This window comes from Rhinolophus ferrumequinum, chromosome 13, assembly GCF_004115265.2.
Source record: "Rhinolophus ferrumequinum isolate MPI-CBG mRhiFer1 chromosome 13, mRhiFer1_v1.p, whole genome shotgun sequence".
Lineage (NCBI taxonomy): Eukaryota > Metazoa > Chordata > Mammalia > Chiroptera > Rhinolophidae > Rhinolophus > Rhinolophus ferrumequinum.
Window position 1 is genome coordinate 34,041,775 of NC_046296.1, and position 23,114 is coordinate 34,064,888.

The 23,114-nt window shown below is 34.4% G+C and overlaps 1 pseudogene; it reads right to left on the reverse strand.

Moving 5' to 3' along the window:
- Positions 1–338: 338 nt before the first annotated feature.
- The window catches only part of LOC117032800 (heterogeneous nuclear ribonucleoprotein A1-like), a 37,075-nt pseudogene continuing 14,299 nt past the window's right edge, over positions 339–23,114 (reverse strand).

Consider the following 23,114-nt stretch of genomic DNA (forward strand, 5'->3'; position numbering starts at 1 on the left):
AGGGATTGTTGGTCATATGGTAATTCTATTTTTAATTTTCTTTAAAAAGTCATCTTTATTCAGCATCATGATCAGACTATTACATTTAGCAATCAACAGCATGGGTGCAAAAAAAAACAACAACAAAAAAAACTACATTAAAACCCTTTGTTGAAGTGCTTTATACTTTCCACAGAACAGAAACTAAAATAACCTGTTATACAATTAGTCACAGATACAGTCCTTGAGTTCTTTGCCCATACACATGAGTATTGTCTAAAACGTATCTCCTTTATAGCAGCTAGACCCTGCCACCACTTTGCTTGGCTGAGTTCACAAATCTCTGTAACCTGTATCTTCCCTGTCACTTCTCTGGCTCTCCTCTCCCGCTGAGCTTTGTTTCCTGGCAGTAATTAAAACCTTCTGCCACTAGTATAGCTGCTCCTGCCACTGGAACCGCCATAGCCACCTTGGTTTGGCAAAGTATTGGCCTTCACCATCATAAGAGCCAGAGCTTCTGCCTCCAAAGTCTCCTCCTTTCATGGGTCCAAAATTTGAAGACTGATTGTTGTAGTTGCCAAAATCGTTGTAGCTTCCGCCACCTCCACAATTGCTTCCATCATTACCAAACCCATTATCGCCATCCCCACTGCCACCATACCCTCCACCATCACGACTGACCAAAGCCACCTCGACCACTGACGTTTCCTTCATGACCAAAGTTGTCATTCCCACCAAAACCACCTCTTCAACCACCACCGAGTTTCCAGAACAACTTCGACCTCTTTGGCTGGATGAAGCACTAGCCATGTCTTGCTTAGACAGGGCTTTCCTCATGTCACAGTTGTGGCCATTCACAGTGTGGTATTTCTGAATGACAGTCTTGTCTACAGAGTCATGGTCATCAAAGGTGAGAAAAGCAGAGCCTCTCTCCTTGCCACGCCTCGGTCAGTCATGATTTCAGTCACTTTCGTTTTCCCACTGTTCAAAATCATCTCTTAGGTGATGTTCTTTAGAGTCTTCTTTAATACCACCCACAAAAATCTTTTCCACAGTGCAGTGGGCACCAGGTCTTTGAGAGTCTTCTCCTGAGACAGCCCTCTGTTCCCACAACTCTTCATCTACCTGTGTGGCCTTGTATTCACGGCTGCATCCACCTCCTCCATGATAGCACAACGTGACAAACCCAAAGCCTCTGGAGCACTGGTGTTTGGGTCTCTCATCACCACACAGTCTGTGAATGTATCCTGTTGTTCTCCAGACTCTCATCGATTGTCTCAAAGCTCAAACCTCCAAAAAAGAGCTTCTGCATCTGTTCAGGCTCCTTGGGAGACTCTGACTTAGACAGGATGACCGGGGGAGGGGAGACTTCAACAATGCTTACTCGGCGGCGTCCACCGACAGAAAGGAGTGATCTAATGAACGTATCTCTATTTTCAATTTTTTGAGGAACCACCATACTGTTCTCCATAGTGGCTAAACCAATTTACATTCTCACCAGAGTGTGTGAGTGTTCCTTTTTCTCTACAACTTCTCCAACACTCATTATTGCTTGTCTTGTTCATAATAGCCAGTCTAATAGGTGTGAGGTAGTATTTCAGTGTGGTTTTAATTTGCATTTCCTCAGTAACTAGTGAAGTTGAGCTTTTTTTTTCATGTATCTGTTGGTCATTTGTCTTCTTGGGAGAAATGTCTCTTCAGGTCCTCTGCCCATTTTTTAATTGGATTGTTTTTGTTGTTGTTATTGTTATGTGAGTTCTTTATGTATTTTGGATATTAGTTCCTTATTGGAGGTGTTGTTTGCAAGTATCTTCTCCCATTCAGTTGGTTGCCTCTTTGTTTTATTGATGGTTTCTTTTGCTGTGCATAAAATTTTTAGTTTGGTATAGGCCCATTCATTTATTTTTGCTTTTATTTCCCTTGCCTTTGAGGTCAAATTCATAAAATCTTCTCTGAACCCAAGGTCCATAAGATTAGTACCTATGCTTTTTTTTCTATGCAATTTATTATTTCAGGTCTTCGATCTATTGCTTAGGCCTTTGATCCCTTTTGAGTTAATTTTGGCACCTGGTGACAGACAACACTGTAGTTTCATTCTTTTGCACATGGCTTTCCAATATTCCCAGCACCATTTATTGAAGAGGCTTTCTTTTCTCCATTGTATGTTTTTGGCTCCTTTGTTGAAATTTATCTTCCCATGTATTTGTGGGTTTATTTCTGGGTTCTCAATTCTATTCCATTAATCTGTGTGCCTGCTTTTCTGCCAATACTATCCTGTTTTGATTGTTGTTGCTTTGTAGTATAAATTGAAGTCAGGGAGTGTGATACCTCCAGCCTTGTTCTTTTTTCTCAGGATTGCTTTGGTTGTTCTGGGTCTTTTGTAATTCCATACAAATCTGATGACTTTTTGGTCTATTTCTTTAAAAAATGCCATTGGGATTTTGATGGGGATTGCATTAAATCTGTATATTGCTTTGGGTAATATGGCCATTTTAATTATGTTAATTTTTCTAATCCATGAACATGGAATATCTTCCAATTTCTTTGTGTTTTCTTCAATTTCTTTTAATAATGTCTTACAGTTTTCAGTGTATAAGTTCTTTACATCCTTTTTCAAGTTTATTCTAGGTGTTTAAGGCTTTTTGTTGTATTTGCAGAAGGAATTTATTTTTTCATTTCTCTTTCTGAAATTTCATTGTTAGTATATAGGAACGCAATGGATTTTTGTACCTTGATTTTGTATTCTGCAACTTCACTGTATTTGTCTATTGTTTCTAATAGTTTATTTGATGGAGTCTTTAGAGTTTTCTATATAAAGAATCACGTCATTGGCCAAAAATTACAATTTGACTTCTTCATTCCCAATTTGGATGCCTTTTATTTTTTTCTTTTGCCTGATTGTTCTGGCTAAAACTTCCAATACTATGCTGAATAACAGTGGTGAAAGGAGACATCCTTGCCTTGTTCCTAATCATAGAGGAAAAGCTTTCAGTTTTTCACCATTTACTATGATATTAGCTAAGGGCTTGGCATATAAACCCTTTATTATGTTGAGGTAATTTCCTTCATTACCCATTTTATTAAGAGTTTTAATCATCAATGGATGTTGTATCTTGTCAAATGTCTTTTCTGGATCTGTTGCTATGATCATATGATTTCTATCCTTTATTTTGTCTATGTGGTGTATGACATTGATCTATTTGCATATGTTGAACAATTCTTGCGCCCCTGGAATGAACCCCACTTGATCATGATATATAGTCTTTTTAATGTATTGTTATATTCTATATGCTAGTCTTTTGTTTAGGACTTTTGCGTCTGTATTCATCTGAGATATTGATCTGTAGTTTTATTATTTTGTATTATCCTTACTAGGTTTAAATTTCAGAGTAATGTTGGCCCACCTTTGGGTGTTTCAATGTGTGGATCTCTCAGTCGTGTTTGTGTGGTGCACAGGGAGCTCTTTGTTGAATTATAACTGTTCAAGTTGTAACTTCAAGGGGAGAAATCAAGAGGGACCCCTCATACTGCCGTGTTTCTGATGTCACCCTACAACTTCAGATCTCCCCTTGATAAGAATACATTGAAGGTGAGAACAAAAGGCAAAGTGGGCTCTCCATAATTTGGAAGGTGGTGCCTGATGTCGTAAATTGTATGTAGAAAATATATTTGTCCTCCCTCATTAAATGGTAACAGCATTACCAAAGAATTATGTCATGGACCTCAACTTCCCGGGCATCCTCCCTTTTGGAGATGGTATTTCTATATTATTTTAAGCATTGAAGTTATGTAAATACTTGGTTATTAAAAGGTCATTGTCTTTGGAGTCAGAACAGGGTAAAGTTAGTTTTCATCTTTATGAATGAAGTTACTGGACAAGTTAGTTTTCATCTTTATACCTTAGTGGTGATCTGTAAAATCAGGATGAAAATCCCCAACTTATAAGATTTTGGGGGATGTTAAATGAAAATAAGTATTTATAACACATAATACAGTTTAATAAATTAGTTTTATTCTTCTTAATAAGGGCCTGATAAGGGATGAGCTATACTAACCCATAAGTGGAATGAGCAAAGTCATAGAGTACAATTTCCTATAAAAAGCCATGTTTGGGAAGGGCAAACTTTGTTTTGTTTTAGCTATGAGAACGCAATTATGTACCTTCCTCACATTAGTGATATGGGATGTAAGTATGCCTGTATTTGCCTGTATTAGTCTGCTTAGGTCTCCTTAAGCTTAAATGTATCTGTATCTGTCCATACATAGTGCACAATGTCTAGATGAAAAGGTGGAAAAGTTTAATGAAAGAACTGGGTATTTACAAAGCTTAGACATTGGGATAATAAAGTCATAGTCTTTTTGGCTAATGTTTTTCATTTTAATGTGGAGGTGTCCATGACCACAGCTGTGTGAGGTCCTGTCTATGCAAAGGATGGTCACAGCATTGGTGGTGATCTGACTGACTTGTCTTAGTATGTTTCTAAATCTTTGGATTTACCAAACTTCTTAAATGTGTTTAATTGAAAAGAAATAAAATCTGTACGTTTGCTTTTTTTTTTTTTTTTTTTTTTGGCAATACACTTGATAGACATTTAACCTCTGAGTGTTCTTTCTAGTGTCAAAACTATGTGAACTGCCTTTTCATGTGCTTTCAAAATCTTGACTCATTGGTTGACAGTGTTGGTCTTTTTCTAAAAATTTCCTAGACTTGCTGAAAGTTCAAAATGACTGAAATTAACTTTATCCATTGAAAACTCCCTCTAGAGATATAATTTCATGCAGACGAATGTCAAATCTCATGCCAACAGTAAATTAGAGGTGGTGCGAACCTACTCCATTATTAAATCCATCCAAGTAGCGAGGAAGGTATGTACCTGACAGTGCATTATTTTAGTATATGATTTACCTCATAACAACACTTGGAAGAACTTCCAGTGCTTCTGCAAAATTGTCATGTGTCAGGGTGACTTTATTTTTAATATATTTTTTAACAGTTATCTAAAGTGAAGAATGTGAATGTGTAAATTAGTTAATTTAAGTTGACACATGCAGAGTAAAAGGGAAGGAGCACCGGCACAGACAGTGGGCTGAGAAAAAGAAGCCATGTGAGATCCTACAACCTGTATTCAGTTCTATACCTTGTCACTTAATAGTCAGATTAACACAGATGAAACTGATGAACCCATAACAAGCACTCAATTAATGTAGCTCTTGATATACGTTTACGAGGTCTGACAATTAAATTCACAAACTCATCCTGGAAAAAGTACTACATTCCTCATTGCTGAATATCACCACAGTCACCTTCGAAGTACTTTCCTTGGGAAGCTATGCACCAATGCCAGCACCTAGTCCACCCTTGAAAGCAATTTTGGAACTCTTTTTCTGGAGTGGCCATCAGAGCTGTCGTCGTATTACCCTGATGTCCTTAATGTCATCAAAATATCTTCCTTTTAATATTCCCTTTATCTTTGTTTGAGTAGAGAAAGAAGTCATTGGGAGCCAGATCAGGTGAGTAGGGAGTGTGTTCCAATACAGTGATTTATTTACTGGCTAAAATCTCCCTCATGAACAGTGCCATGTGAACTGGGGCATTGTTGTGATGCAAGAGCCATGAATTGTTGGCAAAAAGTTCAGGTCATCTAACTTTCAGGCAGTCTTGTCAGCACTTCCAAATAGTAACTTGGTTAATTTAACTGTCCAGTTGGTACAAATTCATAATGAATAATCCCTCTGATGTCAAAAAAGGTTAGCAATATCGTTGCATCAAGTTTGCAAACTTAATTGTTATACCTTATATATGGTAAGGTAATCACAGTAGTGACTTCCTATCACCTTTGCCATATAACGTAATCTAGTTCCGGGGTGACATTTCATCACCAGTGCCATGTTCTATTGGTTAGAAGCAATAGGTTCCACAGCCAAAAAAAGAGATTATACAAAGGTGTAAATTACCACGTGCTGGAGTCATTGAGAGATACCTCAAGGACTGTCTGCCACAACTGTCATCACTTGCCTAGATTTTCGAAATAGCCTCCTGACTTATTCCTGCTTCTACCTTCTCTGGTCTTCACTCATTAGTTAGAATGATCTTTTAAAAAATTAAGCCACCTCACATCATTCCTGGGCTGAAAACATTAAATGGCTTTTATTTTAATCACAGTAAAGGACAGGTCTTTCTAAGGTCATGCGTGATCTGAACATTTACCTGTCTGAACTCATCTTCAGAGGACACTGGTTATTCTCAGTTGAAGTGTTTTTTCCAAGTGAGCTATATGTATTACTCTTTTATTTATTTCAAGTCTTTGCTTAAACGCTATCCTTTCAGTGAGGACTTACGAGAACCCCTATTCCTTATTTAAAATTGTGAGCTCCTCTTCCTTCTCTTCCCCACTCAGCCATTTCTTTTCTTTGTTCCATTTTCCTCCTTTGTCACCATCTGATATCATATATAAAGTTTGCCTTTTAAATTTATGTTGCCCACTGCTCCCACTTGAATATAAAATTGACGCAGCATGGCTCCATGAGAACTGTTCTAGTCCCTGCTGTATCTCTAGCATCTAATTAGTACCTTTCACAGAGTGGACACACAACAAATATATGTTGAAGAAGTGAATTAATACATTTCATCAGGAATCAATTCCTTGATATAGACTTATTTTCTAAACCCATGGAAATACTCACCTCATAAAATTCTACTGAAACCCATTTTCTGTTCTAATTTTTCTTTCATTGTATGAGTTTTTATAGATGTGGCATGATGTGTGGTACCATATATATGGATGGTTTTATTTCTAATCTTTTGGGGAGTTCTTGAGGGTTGGAATAATGGCTCTGTTGGTTTTCAGTCACTATTTATTGCTTCATTTTGAAAATCACACATTAAGGACTGATCAAGTGATATTTTAATATGCAAACATATGAACTTCTTTGTAGAAGTCCAATTTGGTTATATAAAAATCTAAGTTACCTCAATCTGTGCTTTTAGAGGTTTACTTAACACTCTCGTTGGCCTTGTTGGGTGATCAAGGGATTTTGCTACTATCTGGCAGTTAAGGAGGGGTCAAATAAAGTTCTAGGTTTAATCTTAAAAATATAAAAGCTTTGATGTGGCTTTTGTAGAAAATCTTTTATTTTTTAAACTGCTTTGAGACATAATTGATATACAATAACCTTCACATATTTAAAGTGAACAGTTTTTTTTTTTCATTTTTGACATATGTATGCATCCATAAAATCTTGACCACAATTGATATAGCAAACATATCCATAAACCCCAAAGTTTCCTACCGGCCCTTGGTAATCCCTCTGTCCAACACCTCCTAAGTGTCTCTTTGCTCCATGGTTCCCCAGTAACTACTGATGCTTCCGTTACTATAGATTTGCTTGCATTATTTGAGGTTTTATATCAATGGAGTCATACAGTAGGGACTCTTCAGTCTGGCTTTCTTTACTCAGCAAAATTATTTTCAGATTCATTCATCATATGTGCATCATCTCCTTTGACTGCCGAGTAGTATTCCATTGCATGGATATACTACAATTTGTTTTCCCATCTACCTGTTGATGGACATTTGGGTGGTTTCCATTTTGGGGCTTTTACAAATAAATATTCTATGTGTATTTGTTACGTCTAAGTCTTTGTATAGACATACATCAAAATGTTTTTGAAAGTGATTATTAATAGCGATGTATGGGCGATCCGTTTGCTCCACATCCTCTCCAATGCTTTACTGGTCAGTCTTTGTCATTGCAGACATTCTAAAAGGTGTATATTGATATCTCATTATGATTTTAATTTGCATTTCCTTCTTTGCTAATGATGTTGATATCTTATTTGACATCTGTATATCTTCTTTGGTGAATTATCTTTTCAAATCTTTTGCACGTTAAAAATTTTTTTTCTTATCACTGAACTTTGAGAGTTCTTTATGTGTTCTGGATACAACTCCTTTATAAGATATATGCTTTACAAATATATTCTTCCAATTTTTGGGTTGTCTTTTCATTTTCTTAACAGTGTCTTTTGAAGAGCAAAACTTTTAATTTCAATGAAGTCCAATATATCAATTTTTTTATATAGATCATGTTTTTGGTGTTGTATCAGGACAATAGTTTTAATCTTAAAGTGACATGATGATGTGTTTAAGGAACACCTTAACATGGAAATATTCTACAAATTGAGAATTGAACTACAGCCCAGTTAGTTCTAGGTGCCTTTGTCCTCTAAACAAATCTCATTAAATTTAATTAATATTTTGTGCACTTAACTTTAAGCTGCCTATTATTTATATACGTATATATTCCCCTAGTCCAGGGTTTCTCAGCTTTGGTCCTATTGATATATTGGGCCAGATAATTCTTTGTCATAGAGGCTGTCCTGTGTATTGTAGGATGTTTAGCAGCATCCCCAGCTGCTACCCACTAGATTCCGGTAGAAGCCTCCAGTTGTAACAATCAAAGAAGACTCCAGACATTGCCGAATGTCCCCTGGTGGGTAAAATCACCTCTGATTACAAACTATTTTAGTGTATTGCACTGATGGACTTGATTCTGGTTCTGGCTGTCGCAGACTGTCTGATTTGTTCTTAAAGCTAGATGATAAACCCACAAAAATAACATTGTTCCTTTCTCCCTTGATTTGGCCACTGATAATACAAAGAGAGACAGATGTCCCTCTCTGAGCCTATGCCTATGTGAATGGACCCTGCAAACTGCCCACTAAGTTCCTCTCCAATGGGATCCTTTTCGCATTCTCTACTTGAATGGAATTGGATATAGGAAATATACATGAGTCCTTTTCTTGTGGTGGACACAAAGAATGCTAGGTGTCCTATTACTCCTAATTCTGGAGATGGTGACTTTCTACCTTATAAGTTACCCAGTTCTCTTGCTTTCTATTAGCAGTTACATTTGATACTAATTTGGATGTGATTTTTTCTGACCCTTTACTTCAGATAGAGTGTAGGCTGTCAGTTAAACTGACCCCTAATTAATAACATTTGTGCAGTTTTAGCTCAAAGGATAAATACGTTTTTCTAAATTATGAAGAAATAATACAGAAAAATTTGGAGGTCAAGCAGAGGCAGGAAATCACTTGCAAAATAATCACCATCGTAGATATCATTTAGTGTTATTTTCAGTTTATGATATCCATGGCAGTAATTTTTTCAAAAATATCCACTTCCTATTTCAGACCACTTATAAGTTTTAGAACATAACTTAGTATTTTAAAGGATTTTTATTTCTCTATTGCTAGGGTTCGGGTTCCCTTGGAGAAGATTGGGAGTATCTTCTCCTTATATGACAAGGAGATGATATTTCTACCGTTACAATTTTAGAAAACAGCTAAGCTTCCTGTGTTATATTGTAAAACTGTAGGATATGAATTTCATTTTTTTTTTCCTTTTGGGAATACAATTTACAAGTGACATAGGATGGAGTTTGTAAGCAAGACAAATGTCAATAATGGGAGAAAATTTTTTCAACAGGATTCTGCAGGAAATTGATGGCTAAGATTGAACATGCCTTTCAGGCCAATATACCACATTAAAAGATTGTTAGTGAAGTTAAAGGAGCTCAAAGGAAGATAGTATTATGAGATCTACTATGTACAGTAATGATTCAAATAGTGGTAGTTAGGTCCTTCTGAAACAATAAACTTGGTGGCAAACCATTTATTTTCAGGGCAGGGAAGCAAGTGAATGGTGCTTTTAAGCCTTTAGGTCACCAACAGGCATTGCATTATTTTACTGGGTGAGCCAATTGTCATTCACCCAAATTGCAAGGCAAGTTGCTGAAAGTCATTTTATTGTAACCGTCATGCTGAATGTGGGATGGCATTTTTCATTTCAGGCTGAGAAAGTTAGAAAAGAATGGTGATTAAATGCTGGGAGTCATTGAGAATGTGATCTGATTCTGCACATTGACAGAATTCAGAAGGAAGGCTCCTGTCATCACCCCTTCCTCTATTTTAATTTTTTTTTTCTAGAGTGGACGGTTCTCTCCATCCCTCGCTTCCTACTTCCTTTCTCCATTTTATTATTCAGTGCATCAAAGAATGGAAATTCTGTTCTCTCTCTTTGGCTTTAATTTGTTTCCTACTTTCTGTCTCTTTACAACCTCTTTTCTTTTCCTCTATTTCTCTCTGCCTTGTCTCCTTCTCTACTTCCTCTTTGATCCTCTGCATATCGTTTCTTGCTATGTCATATTTGCAGTTTGTGATAGAAACACAAGGAACTATAGTTCTGTTTCTGTCCCAAGGAATTAGCTCCTATATCCCAGGAGCAGTATTGACTATTTCTCTTCCTGGTTAGCTACTCTGTACTTTTCTTTCAAATTGTTTTCTTAATTATCAAAACTAGTCCTGCTTAGGCCCCATGGGTCCAGTGTCAGAAATGGGAAATCATTAGTCACAGGCTGCCATGGAAAGAAAGCCAGAAACAAATACAAGTTTCTTCTCAATTCTTATTTGAGGAACAGGGAATCACTTTGTATTCTGGGACAAATAGGTCATGTGGCTCAGTATAGCATGTTTTGTTCACCAAGTTTGTATAAACAAGGATGTTAATTTATTTCAGTGGACTTGTGTATAGTAAAAGATAAAAAAAGGTACTGGTTTCTCCTATGAAATGGAGGCAGTGTAGTATAGCTGGCAGAAGCGTGGGCTACTCCTACCTCTGTGACCCTGCACATATGATTTAACTTCTTCAGGGCTCATTTTTCTCATAGAGGGTAGAAATAATAGTTCCTCTCTTGCAAGTCTCTAAGATCAAATGAGGTAATGCATGAAAGACAGACTACTCTATATGCTCTGGAATCAGAACTTTGTTTATTTTTGGTTTTGTCACTTGTAGTACATTATTTAACCTTTCTATGCCTGACTATAAAATAGGGATGGTTTCCAAGAATGAATGAGATTATAACATATTAAGTACGTGAAAGCCTTCTGGTACATATGTGATTATAAATGTTACTGCATAATGTTATCCTTTTTTAAAAAAATGCTTTTAGTATAAAATATATGTAAAGAAAAATTTGAAGTATTAATGGATTTTCCTAATAAGTGTTCTTTTTGTGTAGGGCTCCTTTGCTCAATGTTAGTTTGTAAGAGTCATCCATGTTTTTACATATAACTATTATCTATGCATTATTGCTGTTATAGTGTTCTATTGAATTCATGTAATAAAATTAAGTTATCCAATCAACTATGAATGGACACTTAGGCTATTAATAATGCGATTGCTGTGAACATTCTTTTATCTATCTCTTGGTGCATGTGAATGAATTTTGTTTGAGTCTCTACATAGGAAGGAAATTGCTGTGTCATAGAGGGTGAGTCATCAGCTTTGGTAGATCATGCCAGACTTTGTGAGAGTACCCATTTTTCCTCATCCAAAGACTTACATTGTCAGTCTTTCAATCTTAGATATTCTAGTAGATGTTTAGAGTTTTTATCATTATGGTTTTCACTTGCATTTCTCTCATGATTAGGATCAACTTTTCATCTGACTGTGAGCCTTTTGAATATATTAGGTTGGTGCAAAAGTAATTACGGTTTTAGCAATTTTTTTTTAACCTTTTAAACCGCAATTACTTTTGCACCAACCTAATATCATACTGTGTGGTATCTTCATTCTACATTTATATCTCCTTTATTAATTCTATGAATTGCAAACATCATCTCCATTCTATGAGTTTTCTTTCAACTCTCTTGATACCCTTGGAGAAAAAGAATTTAATTTTAACACAGTCAAAAATATCAGTCTTTATCTTTATGGTTAATGCTTTCAGTGTTTCGTTAAAAACAAAATCCTTTCCTTCCCTGAGGATTTTATAATATTCCTCTCTATTCTGAAAGCTTCATCATTTTGGTTCAAAAATCCATGTGGAATTAATTTTTCTGTATGGTAGAAGTCTTATTTTCTTCTCACATAGATATCCAACTATCCTAGCATAATTTATTGAAACGACTATCCTTTTGCCATGGTTCTATAGTGTCACTTGTGTCATCTATCAATGTAGAGTCCATGTATCTGTATGTCTATTTCTAGGATCTTTATTTTGTTCCATTGGTATATTTTCTTTTTCTGCCAACAGCACACTGTTTTCATAATTGCCACTTTATAACAAATAGAGCAGGTCATCACTCCCTTGTCATTTTAAAATTGTCTTGGCTAGTGCTTCCCAAAGTGTGTCTGAGGCCCATGAGGTCCCCAGAATCCTTTCCAGGGACACATTATCCCAGCTACACATATATGTGTGAGGCTGGATTTTCTTCATATACTTCAAACAAACAGATTTATTTCTGAAGAAGTTATGAGAAAGCAGTGTAGGTTAGTAAATATGCAAAACAGGGCCACTGTTTTTACCAATTATTTGTTTTGAACAAACATAGTATTATTATGTTAAAACATGTTCTTTTAAAACATAATGTATTCATTGTTATTTTAAAAGTAATTAATCTTAAATATTTTAATGTGTTCCCAGTTTTAACATCTAATATAGTAAATATCAATATATGTTATCCATGTAAATTAAAACTCTGTAAGGTCTTCAAAAATTTTTCAGAGCACAAAACAATTGAAAATAGGTAGTCTTGGCTATTCTTGATCTTTTACATATTCATATAAGTGATAGAAACAGCTTGTCAAATTCCACAAAAACAAAAATTCATTGAATTGTGATTGCATCGAGCCTATAGTTCAGTTTGGAGAAATTGATTTTTTTATATTAAGTCATTTGGTCAATTAAATGTTACTTATCAATTTATATAAGATTTCTTACATTTCTCTCAACAATGTTTTTCTAGAGAACATATATTTAGAGTTTGTTTTAGTTTGTGCTAATATAAATAGTATCTTTTATTTTCTGCTTTTTGTTGCTAGGATATATGAATATAGTTGAATTTTATATATTGATCAATAATTAAGTCTAATAGTTTTTCTGCATTTTGGTTTGGATTTTCTACTTAGATCATCAAGTCCTCTGCCAATAATGGCATTTTATTAATTTATTAATTTCCAATTCTTATACTTCTATTTCTTGCATATATTTCTATTTCTGCTGGATTCTGCAGTAAAAACGGTTGGATAGAAATGTTCATAGCAGACATATTTTTCTTGAACCTATTTACAAAGAAAATTTTCAACTTTCACCACTAAGTGAAAGCAAGTTTAAATTTTATAGGTTTCCTGTAATTATCCTTTCTTCCATTAAAAAGGTTCTTTCTATTCCTAGTTTGCTAAGAGTTATAATCATGAAAATGAATATTGAATTTTACCTCATGCTTTATCTGTATCTATTGAGATGATTATGTATTTTTTTCTTTTGTTAATGTGGCATACTATATTGATTGGTTTTCAAATGTTAATCCAACATTTTATTACTGAAGTAATGTGTCCTTGTTATTTTAATATATTTCTAAATTAGTTTTGAAACATTCTATAAATTTTCTTTCCCAAAATATCCTTAATATTTGTATTCTAGTTGAGCTGATATTAAATGTTTGGTAGAAGTCATTCTTGAGGCTCCTGGGGCTGGTTTTCCTTGTATAAATGTTTCAAATTATGGATGCAATTTCTTTAAAAGTTATAGGACTATTTACATTTTGGTAAATTTACATTTATTGGCATAATTTTCATAATACATTTTACATATATATTTAATATCTCTAGAATATTGGGGTTTCCTTTTCTCTTTCTGAAATTGATTTAAAAAATATTTTTCTTATTTCTTATTTTCTTGAATTCTCCTTAGGGATTTATTAATTTATTGTTCCTTTCAAAGAATCAACTTCTCTCTTTGCCAATTCTTTCTATTGTATGTTGGTGTCTATTTCATTAATTTGTGTCTTTGATGTTATTATTTCTTTTCTATCTAAGTTTTTACCCCTTTTCTAACATCTTGAGATGGATGCAGAGTTTATACATTTTTCCATCCTATTCCTTTGTCATGTATAAAAGTAAGGCTGTAAATTTCTCAATACAGATTTAGCTGCTTCTCATAACTTTGATATGTAGAATTTTAGCTGTCATTAATTAAAAAAAAATTAAATTCCCTTGTACTTCTTTCCTTGGATTCTAAAGAATTATATTTCTTAATTTCCAAACATCATGGAAACATATTATTGATTTCTCTCTTAATTCTATTGTGATCAGACATTTTCTGTATCATTCTAATAATTAGAGATTGAGATTTACTTGGGTCAGTAATTTACTTGGGTCAATCTCAAAACATTGAGATTTACTTGGATCAGTTTTTGTAAATGTTCCAAGTATCTTTTAAAAGAATTCGCATTCTATGATTGTGGGGTGCAACATTCCATCTGTATTTATCAGGTCAAATTTGTTAATTGCTCTGATGTTCTATACCCTTACTATGTTTTCCCTAGCTTTTCTGTGTGATTGAGAAAGTTTTGAGAAGTTAAAAATTCCTACTACTACTGTGATTTGCCAAGTGCTTCTTTTTTTTTTTTTTAAGAATTTGTGGATGTATTCTTTTTTTTTTTTTTAAAGATTTTATTGGGGAAGGGGAACAGGACTTTATTGGGGAACAGTGTGTACTTCCAGGACTGTTTTCCAAGTCAAGTTGTTGTCCTTTCAATCTTAGTTGTGGAGGGTGCCATTCAGATTCAAGTTGTCCTTTCAGTCTTAGTTGTGGAGGGCGCAGCTCAGCTCCAGGTCCAATTGCCCTTGCTAGTTGCAGGGGGCGCAGCCCACCATCCCTTGTGGGAGTCGAACTGGCAACCTTGTGGTTGAAAGGACGCGCTCCAACCAACTGAGCCATTCGGGAGCTCAGCGGCAGCTCAGCTCAAGGTGCCATGTTCAATCTTAGTTGCAGGGGGCATAGCCCATGATCCCTTGTGGTACTTGAGGAATTGAACTGGCAACCTTGTGGTTGAGAGCCCACTGGCCCATGTAGGAATCGAACCGGCAGCCTTCAGAGTTAGGAGCATGGAGCTCTAACCGCCTGAGCCACCAGGCTGGCCTGCCAATTGCTTCTTGTAGTCATGTCAGTTTTGTTTTATGTATTTTGAAACCATTGTATTGTTGCATACACATTTAGAATTATTTTATCCTACTGGTAATTTGGACATTTATTCTAAAGATGTGTTTCACTTTGTTCCTTTTAATGCCTGTTGCCCTTAAGTTTACTCAGTTTGAATTAATTTAGCTACTTCAGTTTTAGTATTGATTTTTTACATAGTGCATTTAAAATTTTCATCTTTTTACTTTCAACTAACCATTCTGTATCTTTATATTTTATAGGCATCTCTTGTGAGAAGCAGGCATGTGGGTTCTTTTTTATTATAATCTTATAATCTTTGTCTTTTCATTGAAGATTTTAGTTCAATTACATTTAATGTAATTACTAATCTCTTTGTAATTACTATTTTTGTGTGTGTTACTTATTTTCTACACCTCTTTTTGTTCTCTTTCTGTTTGTGTCTTCTTTTCCTTATATGAATCTATTAGTTTATATTATTCCGCTTTGTTCACTATTTATTTGGAATCTATACATTACTGTACCTTTTCTTATGGTTATGCTAGAGATCATTAAATGCACATTTGACTTACCAAGTCTAACATTAATTAAATTAGTAATTTTGTCCTTTTCCCATACAATGTAAAGACCTTAGAACACATTAAATCAATTAATCTATCCATCTTTCATCCAAATACATGTATGTCTATATATGTGAAGATGTTAATATATATATTTATTTGCATGTATATGCATATATTTTTCTTCTTAGTGAGAGCTTGCTTTTAATGAATTCTGTTTTCAGTTATATAAAATTGTCTTTATTTTACTTGCATTCTTATTTTCACAGAATATGCAATTTAACATTGGTAGTTATTTTCTCTCTGCACAATGAAAATATTAATCCATTTTCCCTTAGTTCCATTATTTCTGTTAAGAAGTCAGTATAAAGAAAATTTGGCTTTTTCTTTTTTTTTTGGCTGTTCATTCTCTCTTTCTCTCGGATTCTGCAGTTTTACTGTGAGGTATCTGTGTGCAGATTTCTTTAAATTTAGTGTGCTTTGAGATAAATTGAATGTCTGAATCAATGAACTGATGTCTTGAATCAGCTTTGGAAAACTCTTGGTTATTATATCTTTAAATATTGCTTTTGTCCCATATGTTCCTCTCCTTCTGGGGTTATAAGTATACGTATGTTAGAACTTCTCATTGTATTCAATATGTCTCTTACCTATTCTTATTTTTGCTTTCCCACTATGCTTAATTCTCAATAATTTTTTTGCTCACTTAACTTCCAGTTCTCTCATTCTCTCTTCAACTTTGTCTAATTTAGTGTTAAATATATCTGAGTTCAAAATTTTAATATTTGTATTTTTAAAATATGGAGATTTTTGGATCTTTTTCATATCTGCAAAGTGATTTTTTGTAGTTTCCAATTTTCTGCTAAAAATTTTCAGCTTCTTTTGATTCTTGAATAGAATAAGTAGCTATTTAAAAATCTGAGTTTGATAATTACAACATATTAAGTCCCTCTTTAAATCTGATATTTGTGTTTCTGCTAATTTTCCTTTTTTTATTCTATTTTCATATTTTCTGGATATGAGTTTGAAAAATTGTTTGTGGAAACAATTAGAGGCCTAGAACATTTTTTCTTTCAGAGAGGATTTTATTGGCTTTTTCCATGATATTTTTCCAATTTTTCTATTTGTTCCCACAGGAGGGTTTTAGTCTGTATCACTTAGTTATTCTTTGTAGGAAGTGTGCCCAATTTCATCCTTTTTGAATATTGGAATGACATTTGTCTGTGTCTACCTGCTAACAGTTACCAAATCTTAGCAGTTTTTAAAAAACTCCAACAATGGTCTAATGAAATTATCAGTGATTTCCTTTGTACAATATTTAGGTATTCTGGAATGTAATTTATCCAAAGGTCCAGGGGTAGTATTGTTTTATTGTTGTTCAACTAATTTTTAAATGTAGTAGCCAAGAAATATTTTTATTTGAACTCAATTACAGAGTTCTTTATGCTAGTAGTGGATAATGTTTCTTTAAGCCATTTTTAGGTGACACTATTGAGGCCATATCATAAACACTAAAGACAATGTTTATATTCCTTTCAGCTTTGAGACACAATTCATCTACAAACTTAGTTCAGGGTTTCTAACTCCATAACTTCCACACTAGGAAGGTTACGTATTGCAGTGATAAGAAAATAGGCATTGGAGTATTAAAAGTGGCTGTAAGTCCTGAATTACCCCCTTCTAGATTTGTGGCACTGGACATTTTAATTAACCTCTCTAAGCCTCAGTTTTCGAGGTTGTTAAATAAAGGTGGACAGTTTTTAACTCACAAATTTAATGTGAGAATTAAATGAGATTATGCATGTAAACTGCTTATCACATTGCCTCGGACTCTTTGAATACTTCATAGATCTTGGCTATTTGTTTTATTGTGAGGATATACTATTACTGTATTTCATTTAAGAATGCAGTTTGATTAAGGAAGACCTCATTCTCTCTGGCTCGGATTCTTTGGGTATCATTCATCTGAGCACGTATTTCTATAAGCAGATATAGAGCCAGCTCTAGCTGGAGCTGCTCCTCATGGTAATTTTCACTAGAATTACTTTCAAGGCATGTTCTCTGACCACATATATGTACACTTGTTCTTGAATCCAGTACAGATCATACATTTATGCATGTTTGATTTTATGAGTTTGGATTCTTTTGTTACTATATCTACCTTTCATTATTTTATCTATTATAATGGTTATCATGTTTGTCCATGAATAACTGTTCATTCAGGTCATTGATAAACATGTTACACTCAGCAGAACGAAGATAATATTGCAATTAATTATGTGTAATAAAATCTGACCTGAAAATCATAGACAGTTCAGGAAAAAAATAACAAATTGAATTGAGCAGGAGTGTCACTCTGGTGGATTATACAAATGACTATAGTCTTTTCTAAGGGTGAATAGACTTTTGTGTTCAGTAATTTCTCCAGATTTTTCCTGGACAACAAGTCAATGAATTAGCATGTAGTTTCTATCATTTGAAGACTAAGACATCATTTTCAAAATTTAATTCCAGAATTTTGCTTGAATTTTCCCACATATTATTGCCATGAAGTCACTCTTATGTTTTCCATAATATGGTCACTTATGGCTGGGAGAAATATACTTATTTGAAAGGGTCACTTGCTTATTCTTACAACTTCATGAATAACTCGAAGTTTAGTCTTCTTAAAAATAGCAATAGTTATCCTATATTTTTTAAATACTAAGCACTTCTTATAACTTTTGTGACCTAGTTTTATTGATGCTATCATATACTTCCTTATGTGTTGTTTTTACTACTAAAGATGTCTCGATCTTCCTCCCTCCCTTTGTGTGACAAATGAATTATTTTGATGGCAAGAAATAATAGGTTTTGGGTGTATGTGTGCATGTTTGCTTGTGTGTATGAGAGAGATTCTTGCAATAGATTGTTATACCTTCTACTTTAGTAGAGCAATTAAGCCATAACTATTCTTATAAAAGCAAAGTAGAATCAAGTGCATTTAAAAATCATCAGTAAAGTGTTAAGATTACAATATATGCTGTGTTTAGATATATATTAAATACATTAAATATGCACATATATAAAGTGCTAAGTCAAATAATTGAATAAGATGACTATTCAAAAATCATTATTTTTTTAGTGTACCATATGGTTACTTACAGAATAATATAATTTTATAAATACAAGGGACATTAGCAAGAACTTAATTAAGAATTCTTATTATTCTATGGACAAAACAGAAACACATAAATGGGAAATAACTTGCCTTAAATGACATGGTTTTGGAGGTGAGAGGGACTATATCTATCTCCTGACTTCCACTATGTTTTGACCACTTGCTCTTATAATCCAAATGTTTACCACATGAAAAGAACTGATTTCCTGGTGTGGCGGGATTTAGTAAGTGTGTACTGTTCCGTCATTCTGTGCAAGAAAAAAAGGGCAAAATGGAACTTGTGAAATAATTGCTACAGTAAGAAAAAGAATCCACCAGTGAGTTTCTCCTTTCCTTTGATGTCTGAATTTGCAGAAGTAACCTTTGGGATCAAAGAAATAAAAGATACATTCCAGTATCACCATGTGTAGAGGAAGCAGGATCGGGCTTGTGGCAATAATATGAAGTTCTCAGGCCTTAAAGGTTTCTTCATTAATTATCTTTGAAAAGTTCAGTTGTTTGCTCTGAACAAAATGAAAACATGGGCTGCAGGAACAGAATAAAATATCTAAGTCCTGGGAACTGCTCAAAATATTCCTCATAACCTTTACACTGGGCACAGTAAAATGTTAACAGCATTACTAGGTAGTGAATTTCACTTTCTTTTCCTCTCTATTTAAACCATCTTTGTATTCTGTCTCTCTCTGTTTCCGTGTCTGTCTGTTTCTGTCTGTCTGTCTCTTTCTCACTGTTCAGTGTATCTTCAAAATCCATCTCTGACTTTTTATCTGCATTACTGTAAACCCCTTGCTCACACTTAGTCTGTTCCCGTTTTTCACAGACACAGCCTCAAAATTGATTTCTCAAAATTCTTCCTGAGAAACTCTCTCAGTATTCTGGAGGAACAGGGAGGAGGTATTAGAGCATTCAAGAGCTGTGTCACTGCTCTCAAATGTTTTTCTCTCCTAGAATGTTTACCCTCTCAGTTTTATAAGTGGCAAGTGAGAAAAATGCAGTTTTAAGTCAATTGGAATATTCCAAGTTATAAACAAAATGCTGTTTCATAAGGCATCATATAAAATGAATAATCTTTATAGCCTCATTAGCAAGTAGGTAGTAAAATTTCAAGGTGGTTTTTATCTATATGCAAATATATTGAGTGTTTCTTTTGGAATCTGTTTCAGAAGTAATTATATTTGGGATGTTGAATGTATGTACCCCCTTTCTTTTTAAATGTATATGTCATCCATAAATAGCATTGACAATTGCGCTGAAGTTACAGATAATAGTGAAGGCCCAAGTGTTTTTCTTTTTTCTTTTTGACATATTTAACAAAGCAATAACATTGGGTATATTGTAAACAGCAATACTTTAGTTTAATTATATATATTGTTTTTCATATCTGTGTGGTCAAATAATCGATAATGCCTCTGTGGCTTATGTATTTTGCAGCAATATGTCTTTCAATTATCACATAAATAACTAAGGCCTTCCTGAGCAAAAGGTCATAAAAGCTAAAGGAAGAACATACCCAGTAGATTTTATTGTTCATACCTTCTCATCAATTGCCTATTTTATATACAGAAATGAATACTATTTTAATTTTAGCTCATATGTTCTTTAGCCAAGTTGGGCAAAAAACTTACAGTAAAATGATAATGATGAAAAATGACTCTCAGATAGTATTTTCTACTTTCACAAAAGCCTTCAATATCTTGATCCAACGGAACAGTTCAAATCTTGTTCTGTTTTTGGGTCAAAATGTGTTTGTTGCTACTTGTATTGTTTTACATGAAGGCTTCTGCTGTGCCTCAAATCACAGAAAATACAAAATCATCTATTTTGGTTGTAAAAATGGTTAAAATGAGAGACCTTTCCCAGGATGTCCAAGTCCAGCTGTTGTGTAATTATAGGCTCTTCAGCTGCTCTCTGAACTTTTGGGTGAGCAGAAATTCACGGCTTCATGAGGAGATTGTTCTTTTCCTTTTTTTTCCCAACTATATTGAGATATAATTGACATATTACACTGTATAAGTTTAAGGTATACAGTGTGATAACTTGCAAGACATATGTATTGCAAAATGATTAGCACAATAAGATTAATTAACACATTCATTACCTCACAGAATTGCCTTTTTTTGTAGTGAGAACATTTAAGATTTACTCTCAACTTTGAATCACATATACTCTATTAATTAGAGACACTATGCTGTACATTAGATCTCCGGGATGTATTCATCGTATAAGTGGAAGTTTGTACCCTTTGACCAACATCTCTCCGTTCCCGACCCCCACCCCCTGACAACCACTAATATACTCTCTGTTTCTATGAGCTTGACTTCTTTTAGATTCCATATATAAGTGAAATCATACACTAGTTGTCTTTCTTTGTCTGGCTTATTTCCCTTAGCATAATGCCCTCAAGATTCATCTATGTTGTTAAACATTGCAACATTTTCTTCTTTTTCCATTCATATATTGGTGGTACCTAGGTCGTTTCCATGTCTTAGGTATTGTGAATAATACTTCAATGAAAATGGAAGTAGAGATATCTCTTTAAAGCAGTGATTTCATTTCCTTAAAGCAGTGATTTCATTTCCTTCAGATAAATACCCAGAAGTGGGATTGCTGGATCATATGGTAGTTCTATTTTTAATTGTTTGAGAAACCTTCATACTGTTTGTCACAGTAACTGCACCAAGGTACATTACCACCAACAGTGTGCAGGGTTCCCTTTTCAAAGAGACTATTCTTAATTCCAGACAGTTTAGGTTAAAAACTATTTATTTTTTTTAATCCAAATATCTTCTTTGTAACTTCTCCATTCATGCTTCTTGTTTCCCGCCAAGCTGCACAGACCTGGTTTAACCTGAATGACTTTGGTGGTCTTGAAAATAGCTCGTTTTGCTCCTCAGTACTACTTCTCCTGCCCGAGCCCAGCAGCCTCCATTTACAGAGCTGCCATTCTCGCTTCCCACTTCCAGCCTTCACCAGTTAGTCTTTGCTTTCTCTTTGATGCACGCAAGAATGCTGAGTTTTCCTCTATAGAGACAGAAAAGAAGCATCATAGAAAGAGATAGAGAGGAAGATAGGGAGAGAAAGATGTATAAGAAAGATGCACATAGAGAAACAAAGAAAGAGACAGAGTTAGCAGATGGCAGATGTACCAGAAAGGAAAAGTGTAGCCAAGGGCTGGCTGGGCACGTGCCTACATTCCCACAGACTTTTCAGTCTTGATATTTTACTTCTTTTAATGAGGACCCTGGTCAATGTATTTTGGCACTCTCTTAACACTGTTGATTCATATTGAGCTTTCAGCCAAAAAAATGCCCCCTCCCCAATTTTTAAAACAAACACAATAGTACTTTAACATTCATTGAGATCTAACTCTGTGCATGAATATCCTTTAAACTCATTTAACACTACAACATTCATCAAAGTTCAGTACCGTGTTTATTATATTCATTTTACAGTTAAAGACATTGCAATACACAGAGGCTAAGCAACTTGCTTCCGTGTATACCAGGAAAAATCGGCACGGTGAAGAGTCCAGCCTATCCTGCGCCTGGCCTTACACAGTTTTGGTAAAGGGTACTTTTTATAAAATCCAGACTACATTTTACTGTATTGATTTTCTTTTTGATAAATTTGGTTCATTGTGTCATCCTGTCATTTTTAATCCTACCTTGCCCCATTGTGTTGGCTATTTCTGTTTCTTTTAATGAGCAAATAATAAGCATATCACTTTTTCCTCATCCAAAGTATTCATGACCTGAACAGAATGGTCACCTACCATTGGGATGCAATGGTGTCTGCTCTGAGCCTTTTCTCCAAATGATCAGAACGTTAACCGTGTTTCCCCCGAAAATAAGATGTGGTCTTATACTAAGTTTTGCTCCAAAAGATGCATTAGGGCTTATGCTCAGGGGATGTCATCCTGAAAAATCATGCTAGGGCTTATTTTCTGGTTAGGTCTTATTTTTCAGGGAAACACGGTACTTATTTTAATCTAGAATTACTTAGTATCCAGATATATTTTTCCTTTTTATTATCAAGAATAGTAAGATAGACTATTTCTAATACTTGGCTATAATTCATTTATACCAAGTGGTTCTGTTCAAATGGTTTTACCAGTAGCCCTATCAAATGATTGAGTAAAATTATCTACACTTGAATATCTCCCAAGTAGTTTCAATGGGATAATTTTCAAAGGTAATTGGCATTTCAACGATTTTGAATTATGTAAAGTAGTTTTCTACAATTAGAGATTCTTCATCTGATCCTTAAAATACAGACATAAAAATATAAAGACCTGTGTGTATGTATGTCTGTATGTGTACACAGTCATACACATGTATATGTGTGTGCATGTATAAAAACTTAGATGTATACACTCAATCCAGCTTTATAAAATTTGAATTTTACAAATA